Here is a 10,485-nt window from a genome sequence, read left to right as displayed (position 1 = left end):
ATTCAGGTCAAGGACATCAGTAATATGCACAACCCAATACAAAGACCTATAAAGATGCGAGCTTAAATGTGTTGCACTTCAAACATGAGAAATCTCCTATAGACTCAATTGAATTTAATATTTAAAAAAAAATTTTTAATTATTTTCTTTTTCCTCTGTAATATCAAAACAGTACAGTATATCTGTCTTATATGTAAACAGCACAGTTACTGAGCAGTCGATGTATATAAGTCAGTCCTATAAATATTAAAAGTTAAGAAGCTATGCCATTGCAAATAGAATATTTGTTATTGTGTCAAAAAAGTTCCATATTGTCATCTAGGTAAGGATTGAGTTGGCATCAAAAGCATTTGGCAAAATCACATTTTTTTTCTAACCAATACCCAATTAGACTGGGTATTGCTGGAAAGATCTCTAAATGAAAGATAACTGTGGATAGTTCATTTTTGCCCTTCTTCTTCTTTAGTTAAGCTTTAGTTAACCATAAAAAAAGATCTGTTCCAATATAGGCAATACATATAGGACCACATTAAGCAACCGAATAATTATCTGGGGATACCTGTCTTAAGAACCAACAAGAACTCAAAATGTGTACTCAGAATTGTACTGAGACTACTATACATGTATATAATGAACCATGATGTCTTATTGTTTGTTACTGTTATAAAAATGCAAAATAAATACCTTTTAAAAATAGATATGATCGATTAATGAGCCTTTTGACAAGTAAATGTTACTTTTTAATTTACATGTCACAGAGTGCATGATATATAGTACGGACCAGCAGAACTGGAGTTATGGAACATGAAGTGAGAAGAAACGCATAAACTACTTTTTGAACAAATTCATAATTCCAGAATGGGGCATGTTGATGAGTAATCTCTATACTAGTTATTTGTGCCTAGATACTGGTGTGAATTAAAAATGAGCACCTTTCTTTAATTTGCTTCCTTATGGGCGATTGCTATACTTGTTGGAAAGCCTTACTGAAATTTAAAAAAAGGGTGCATATCTGATTTAAGTAGATTCATGGTACAGTGACCCTTTGGTTCCATCTCTTCCAACACAGGGTTATCCACCTAATGGGGTTTTATTTATCTATTTATATTTCTTGTGGACACATTTAATTTCTGCTGTGTGTGTGATGAGAGTAATAAATCACTGGACACTTTTGTAACTGCTTGACCTTGTAGTAAATAATATGATATATATATATATATATATATATATATATATATATATATATATATATATATACATATATATGAAAAAGCAGGTGCAGTGAAAAGCATAACACACTGTTAGAGCTGTTGAACACCTTCCAATATATCACTTTAAACTACTGATGAAAACTGCATCATGCAGAGCTTTGCAGAAATCAGTCCCACATTGGGTGCACTGTACTTCATTAGTCCCTTCTTAAAGTGGAAAGTTGGAAGGAATACAGAGGCTGCAGAGATTTCAGCACAGCTCTGCACAATATACTGTAATTAACATGTTTAATGGGGCATGCTGAGAGGTATGCAAAAGCATACCAGCACAATGATGTATCATAATCATCATTATTAATTCATTATTAATCAGTGTGGTACCTGGGATGGTAGGAGGACTCATAACTGCCAGCCATGATAGTTAATTTAATTGGAGTCTAAAAGAGGGTGCAGGTCAATTTTCTTGAACTATCTCAACAGGTAGATCATTTTTTTTTAATACAGGTATGGGATCCTTTATCCAGAAACCCGTTATCCAGAAAGCTCCGAATTACAGAAAGGCCCTCTCACATAGGGGCAAATTCACTAAAATTCGTAGTTGCGCCAGGCGTAACTTCGCCACACTTCGCCAGGCGTAGTTTCGCCAGCGCTTCGCAAATTCACTAAAATCCGAAGTTGCGCTCAGGGGTAGCGTAAGGTTGCAAAAGTTGCGCTAGCGTTGATTTGCTAAGTAAAGCGAAGTTCCGCTATCGAAGGCTAATTTGCATACGGTGCGAAATTCAAATTTCAATGGAGGAATACGTATCAGCACTACAAATGGCTAGAAAACCTTCAAATCATCAAATAAAAATGTTATTTTGCCCTACACATGTGCCCACTGTCTAAGTAAGTTGCCATGAGTCAGGAAAATTTCAGTTTCTTCAGTTCAACTGATGTTGAACTGAAGCAGCTGCTCGGATGAGTAGTGAAACGTCTTCAATGATTACTCAGCAAGTCAAGTTGTTTTAGAATTACTTACATTAGATATACTAGTTTTATAACATTTGGTTCACTGATGTGCCGGCAATGGCGAATCCAAGATGGCGGTGTCCATGGGTGCTGTGTTGGTTCTGACGCTGGCACGCTGAAGTCATCGCGTAGACACGTGATGTCATGACTTTGTGGTTTTGCTCCAAATTTGAAATAAAAGGCACCCAGGACGCCGGTTCAATGCCCGATTATAGGTCCCAATTGCTGGTGTTCCGGGGTGTTTCTAAATTGCTATTTCTTCTTGATTCTTGGACTTTGACCCTTGCTTTGCTGCCTGCCTTGTGAACCTTTGCCTGCATCCTGACTACGCCTCCTGATTTACCCTTTGGCTACTGAGAACTGGACTCTTAGCCTAGTGCTTCCTCCTTGGTACGGACTTCCCCGCTATTGGAGCTGCAAGGCCCTTGACGATGGGGCCGTAACAGCACTCTGAAAGTGGAGGAATAACTCCCTCCTCCCCTGAATCTATGCCCCTTTTAATACAACTCAAGACCTTGTTTGCCCTTGATGCTGCTGATTGGCATTGCTTCCCCCCCCACACAGTTGTCAAACAACTTACATACCTCATCATACAAAGCAAAGTGTTCATGGCCAATAAATTAGGAAGTTACAGATAGAGATAACGTGTAGAGATAAAAGTAATTACGGTGGGTTGTAAATAGTCCAGGGGTCTGGATTCATTCAGGTCACATAGTGTGACCTGAAACCCAACCCCAAATTAATTAACAGCTTTCCAGCTTTTAGTTGTACTTTGTCTGACAAAGGGCAGGACTACATGGCCGATTCCGCTGCGATCGCAGGCAGGCGTCACATCGGATGCGACGGAAACAAGGTAAGTAATGGCAGTGTCGGATTGTGTCACATTGTTCATGCGACACGACTATCGGATGCAGATGCAGCATCTGCATCCAACAGTCGTGTCACGTTGCATCAATGCTGCGACACGATGCGACAAATGAATTACTTACCTTATTTCCGTCGCATCCGCCGTGACGCCTGCGATTTTGCGCAACGCGGCGGATCGCGGCGGAATCGGCCATGTAGTCCTGCCCAAAGGGGCCTTGGTGCTCCAGCAGCTTGCAATGTATTTTTATAATTAGCCAAAATAAGTATCACTTCTACAATACATTTGTATCTGTGTGTTTTATATTTGTTATTCATTTTGTAGCTGAAAGTGTTTGAGAAACTTCATATGCACCATTGCACTAATAACATGGGTGTCAAATTGAAAGCACAGCTATCTATATAAATGTATAATTTCATTTCACCAAGTTACTACTGGTCCTTTGCTGTCTCTCTCTCTCTTCCTCTCTCTCTCACTCTCTCTCTTTCTCTCTATGAGGCAGAATCACTAAAGGGCGAAGTGGCTAACGCTAGCGACATCCACACGGACATCACCAATTCACTAACAGGCGCAGGCGCCAATTCGCTAGTGAACAGGACCGCCGCTAGCATTCATTGACACTCTATAGCCATGCGACTTTTCACTCTGGCGAACGATCGTTACTCTGCAAATTCACTAAAGTGCGGATTTTACTGAATGTTACCTTTTTTGACAGAGTTGACTACAACACCTCAGACCAGGTGGAGTGCTAAAAAAAAAAAGCTAGATCTTCTAGCATCATATCCTGTGTGCAGAAAATGCTTTAAAGTTCAAAAAACGCTGGCGACTTTTCTTTTTTTTAAGCAGGATTGTCTGCAAAAGTCCTAACTGAGACTATTTTTGGGTAACCGGTTTTCTCCACACATTTTATAACATATGGAACATTCATTTTACAATGGGCCCATGTGTAGGGCATTATATTAACTCTCTCGTCTTTATTAAGGTTCCCTGGACATGTGTAATAAAAAGTGGTAACTTCAATCATTAGCACCAACATTTATAATAAAGACGTCCATAAAACTTTATGCAAATTGACCTATGTGCAAGATCACTAGTGAATTTTCAGTAGACACAAATGAACGATAGCACATCTTTGCTATGAAATGCTCGCACAGCCTAAGTAAAGCTAGCGAAAAGTCGCCAGCATTCACCCGGGACGAAACTTCGCATTTTAGTGAATCAGCATATTCGTAGTGCATTTTCGCCTTGAAAAGTGGTGCAAGGGGTGCGAAGCTGACGCTGGCGAAAATTTTCCTGTTAGTGAATTTGCCCCAAAGTCTCTCTTTTTACAACTCCACTTTGTCTTTTTCTTCTCCCCCCCATGTCGATATATTGCCTTCTTAATCTATATTTGTCCATTTAGGTAGTAAATTTAACATAAAGAGTACAGCATTTAGACAGTGACCTTGACAAAATAGATCAGATTAAAGGATTGGCTCATGCTGCTGTGTACTTTCTTGCTGTGTGTGATTTTAGAATAATTATTCAAGTGTGTCAAATGTGTGGGAAATGGAAAGTGCAGATGTGTAATTTACTACCGCAACTGTATATACATCTTATTTTATTTATTCAGTAGGCAAGTGAGATTTCTGCTTTTATTGTGCTGCTGAGCAGCTTTCTTTGAGTACTACTGGCACAGGTGTGATAGCATTTGAATGGTAAAAAAAACCACAATGAAATGGAGACCAGGTTTTGTTATAGATTATATACATACATTTTTAATTCAACCAGTTTTAAATTTGACTAAGCCACTCATGTTTTTATGTATTCATATACATTATGTACAGTAAATCAGTGTTGTTATCTATAGCTATATAGAAGGCTAATGGCACACTAGGGAGCTTATTTACTAACATTCGAGTTTTGTTTTTTTACAAATCAGCTTTTTTCTCTAAAAATTTGTTTTGTTTGTTTTTTTTTAGTTCTCTAAAACTAAAAATTAATATGTTTTTTAAGGGGCAGATTTATCAAGGGTCGAAGTGAATTCGAGGGAATTTTCGAAGTGAAAAAATTCAAAATTCAAAGTAATTTTTTGGATACTTCGACCATCGAATAGGATACTTCAGCTTTGAATTTACTTCGAATTCGATTCGAAGTAAAAATAGTTTGAATATTCGACCATTCAAAGTACTGTCTCTTTAAAAAAACTTCGACTTCAATACTTCGCCAAATTAAACCTGCCGAAGTGCTATGTTAGCCTATGGGGATCTTCTACAACCATTTGCTTAGTCTTTACACATCGAAGTAAAATCTTCAATCGTACGCTAAAATCGTTCGATCGATCGATTTTACTTCGATTGTTCGATGGCCAAATTCCGTGAAAAATACTTTGACTTAGATATTCGAATTCAAGGTATTTTTATTCAATGGTCGAATTTCGAAGTATTTTACACTTCGAAATTCGACCCTTGATAAAGTGTAAAACTTCCACACGTATCAACAGTGGAGGTCCCATAGAATTCAATGGGAGCTTCGCTGATCCTTTGAGAACTTTTTTTTAACCATTTAGACTTTTAGCAGTTTTCACAATATTTTTTCACTTGTAATTGCCCAAAAACCTCTCATTTTTAGAAGGTTTTAGAGATATTTGTATTTTTTTAATCATTCAGCACTTTTTTTCTGTTCATACTTTTTATATTTAGATCTTTTAATGGTAACTTTCATGGTATTCACGATTTTAGGGAAATATGGAGGAATGTAATATTGGTCGCTAAAGTAAAAATTGTTTGCAATGCAAATAAATGTCCACAGAATGAAAAATGTTGCCATTGCAAACATTTTGCCCCTCACACGACAGTAGGATAGCGATTGTGAATATTATAGTTTGTGATAATGTGCGGTGTATGTAATAAAACTTCTTATTCAAAAAGTTGTTGCTTTTGCTCCAAAAGTTATGCCAGGTTTTAAAGGTTTCCAATGCGCAATTAAGAGTCACAAGCAATAAAAGTCTAATGAAGAATATTACATTGTGACGTGTGCAATTTTATTTGCAAATTGGTTCTCTTTGCAAATTTTATTACATTTTCCCTATAGAGTTTAATCATGGTTTCAAAAAGCTCTAATACCACTAAAATTCGACCTTCAAAAAATGGGCCTCCCATGTTTACTCTATTGGAGTATTTCCTGCCATTGACGTGACTTGGCCACCACCTGCCTCCATGCTCTATTGAGGATTTTCAAGCCAAAATCCACCTGTATATGTCTGAGCATCATTAGCCTAAGCATTAGGCCCTAAGGCATCACACTATCACCTGATTTCAGTAGCCCCTACCACAACAACTGGATCATATTAATCAATTTAGACTGGGACAGTGGAATTCAACTTTTGTTTGCTTTAATTTCTTTATTTTTTTAAAAAAAGTTTTTATTGCGCAGTTGAGAATACAGTAAATTGCATGTAACCAAGAGACACATTAAAAAGACAGGTATCATTGCATTAACTTTCCAGGATTACAAAGCATATATGACACATTCAAGGGTTAATATTGGATATTTACATTTCCCTCTGTAAAGACATCAAGCCAGTTTTCCCATATTTCAAGCCAGTTTTCCCACATTAGTTTAAATTTCTTAGTTTAAATATATTTGTTTAAAATACCTCCATAAAACTACTTGTTTATTTCTTTCATTCAGGGTTGGACTGGGCCTGCGAGACACTGGGAAAAACCCAGCGGGCCCCGGTCCTCATGGGCCCCTGCCAGCTCAGGCCCTCTCCCTAAATCTGCAGAGCCCTTAGAAAAAAGGGTGTGGCGCGGTATGTGCCTGCGTTTACGCATGCGTGCGGGGGGGCCCCGGAAGTGTGGAACATGATGGACCCCCTGTGCAACAGTCCGACCCTGTTTTCATCCAATTTTTGTAATCCAGCTGTACATTAACCCAGTAATAAAAGTTTAAAGTAAGCCCGTCACTAGTCGGTATCTATTGAGGTCATGTAATAAAATCACCTGGTGGTCTAGTGGTGCGGCGGCGTGGACAGCCGCCACGCCGCCGCGCTCCAGTTCCGGCCTCCGGCGCCATCTTAGTTCTCTGGGGCGTGCGCGGCGCGCCTGCGCGCCTCTTAAAGGTACAGGCGCGCTGGCGCGATTACGCCAGCGCGCATTGGCGCACTTTTTGGCGCGAAATTTGGAGGTATTTAAGGCCCATTCTTACTCCCAGCCAGTGCCCGTGATAGAACTTGTTTCTTGTGGTTCCTGAGCCTTGTGCGTTTGATCTGTTCTGAATCTAGTCTTGATTACCCGTGTTTGACCCAGCCTGTTCCTGACTATTCTGCATTCTGTATCCTGACCCTTGCCTGCCTACGACAACTCTTCCTGCTTAACCCCTTGATTGACAACCCTGTTTGACCCTTGCCTGCCTGACAATTCTTGATATCTGCCTGCCTCGACCCAGCCTGTCTGACGATTCTCTAGCCTGCTCCATTTGTACCGTGACCTTCGGCCTAAAGACTCTGCTAACAGCTGTGCCCCTTCGCCAGCCAGAACATCTTGCCTTGCACCCCTCGTTAAGTCCAGGTGGCACCCAAGTAAGCTGAGGGCTCCTCCCGAAGCCCAACGGTGGTCACACTACTGGTGAAGCCGAGCCGAGACCAGGGTGCTTGGCATTTGTTCTGGTATCAGGAGCCGGTCGTGACAGGTCATAGTATTCAGATGTATATACTGGCATGACTCAACAGAGCATGTGTGTGGTGTCATATTTTTCCTTGAATTATCCCTTATAACGGTCTAGATACCAAAGTGCATGTCTGATGCTGTGCCATTGGGTAGTCTGTTTTGCATTTTCCCAGCTTTTGCTGCAGCACAAGCACAAATCTTGTGGCTAATCAAAAACACGAGAGGCTCAAGGAACACAGACATACTGTCTTAGTTATGTGTTTTATGATTTCTTTTTTTTTTTAGAGTCTGCAAAGATTGTGGCAGGACATTCTGGCAGCTCATCCTTCAAGAAAATCTATTATCTCCACATTAACAATTGACTATGCCTGCTCCTGTGGGACAAGATTTAGCAATTTACAAGGAACTAGGTGCATGGTTGTCAGAAAGGATCTGTACTAATTATCTGTCTTTCAGTAGATGTCAGTCAATTTCTATACACTTTGTAAAATTAACTCAAGATTCTCAGCCATGGTCAGTGCAATACAGCACAACTCTATATTTTTCTCTTCTAATCTTAAATACCAGCCACTGTATGAAATATATCCAACTCTGTCCTGCTAATGTGGGTTCCTATTGGATTATTTTCAGTTAGATGCTTTGTCCTTTCTTAGACGGCAACCAGTCCTGTCTGTAAAAGGTATGTTGGTCCCTGAGTGACTGTGCAGACTTGATTTTTATTGTGTTCCTTATTGCATGGCATTTTATAACTGGTCATACCCTGGGTGGGTTTAATGTAGAATAATGACAAATAGTTTATTGGAATGATCATATCATCACTCCAACTGTCACATATTGTGCTCTATAAAGCAAGATGCATGAGCTAACGTAGAGTGACACCTTGGGCTGTAAGCTGCCTGTTGTGAAATTGCCTATTCACTAAAAAGTCGTCTGAAGTTTCGCCAAAGAATCTTCCTGAGTAAGCTGAGCAAACTGATTAGTAGATTTGTTATACAGGTATATCAATCAGATAAAAGATCTTTATAGTCAATATACTTGTTACAGTATGTTGAAATTTCCGTTTCACCCAGACCCCCCCCCCAAGGTGCAGACATAAAACCAATTTATTTAGAATTACATAATAAATCCTTCGCTTTTTTGAAAGAGGAGATTACATTACTATGTTCTACTACCACATTCCTTACAGACATACAAAATACATTTCTCTAAACCCACCCCTCCCAACTCCTAAAGTTTTTACTTTAACAAATACCCCAAAAAAAAAACAAGTGACATGAACCTTAGGATCCATAATCCAGAAAGCTCAGAATTACAGGTCGTCTATGTCTCATAGACTCTATTTTAATCAAATAACGATTTCCTTTTTTTAGAACAGTAACTTGTACTTGATCCCAAGGGGTATAGTTATTAAAAAGTGAAGTTAGAGATCACCACAGTCCTCTATAGTGAAATACCGCCTCTCTCCATTCATTTCTATGGGATTTTTAAAAGAGTATTTATCAATGGGTGAAAGTGAAAGTTCACCCTTTGACAAATACGCATTTCAAAAATCCCATAGAAATTAATGGAGAGAGGTGGGATTTCACTCTAGCAGACTATTTTTTTTTTTTCTGTAATAATAGAACAGTAACTTGTACTTGATCCCAAGGGGTATAGTTATTAAAAAGTGAAGTTAGAGATCACCACAGTCCTCTATAGTGAAATACCGCCTCTCTCCATTCATTTCTATGGGATTTTTAAAAGAGTATTTATCAATGGGTGAAAGTGAAAGTTCACCCTTTGACAAATACACATTTCAAAAATCCCATAGAAATTAATGGAGAGAGGCGGGATTTCACTCTAGCAGACTATTTATCAATCGGTGAAAGTGAAAGTTCACCCTTTGACAAATACGCATTTCAAAAATCCCATAGAAATGAATGGAGAGAGGCGGGATTTCACTCTAGCAGACTGTGGTGATCTCTAACTTCACTCTTTGATAAATGTACCCCTAAGGTATAATTAGTCCTTTTTAAGGGGTATTTTTATAAAAAAGTGAAGTTAGAGATGGCCGCAGCCTGCTCGAGTGAAATACCGTCTCTCTCCATTCATTTCTATGGGATTTTGAAAGGCGTATTTATCAAATTTACTTTCACTTTCACCCTTTGATAAATACGCCTTTAAAAATCCCATAGAAATGAATGGAAAGAGGCGGTATTTCACGCTAGCAGACTGTGGTGATCTCTAACTTCACTCTTTGATAAATATACTCCTAAATGCAAAAGAATCCTTTTGAGTTTATTTAATGTTTAAATTATTTTTGCAGACAAAGCATGGGGATCCAAATTATGGAAAAATCCCTTATTTGGAAAACGACAAGTCCCAAGCATTCTGGATAACAGGTCCTATGCCTGTATATGTTTCCAAATGTTTTGGTGATGAGGATTTCATAAATATTGTGCTGTGGGGTCAAGTAATTTCTATCTAATAAATTGTCCCCATAATCACCAACTTAGTGAGGTACTAATTAAAACTTATTTTTGGATTATATTCCTGCTCCATACTCCTTCCTTTTCCTTTAGTTTTGTTTACTTTTTACATTGAATATATGTAACTCCCTCTTTAGCCATCTCTTCCACCCTCTGTCCATTTGTTTCTGGCTAACAGCCAGTTTCTGATCTTTTCCACATGTTTCTAGTTTTTTTTTTTTTGACTCTGCATAAGTGGCAGTTTTTTTTCTCTACCGACAACCCCTCTCCCACTTTCCACTCCC

This window comes from Xenopus laevis, chromosome 1L (assembly GCF_017654675.1).
Source record: "Xenopus laevis strain J_2021 chromosome 1L, Xenopus_laevis_v10.1, whole genome shotgun sequence".
Taxonomy (NCBI): domain Eukaryota; kingdom Metazoa; phylum Chordata; class Amphibia; order Anura; family Pipidae; genus Xenopus; species Xenopus laevis.
The sequence above is the reverse complement of the archived record's forward strand: the minus strand, read 5'-3'. Positions refer to the sequence as shown.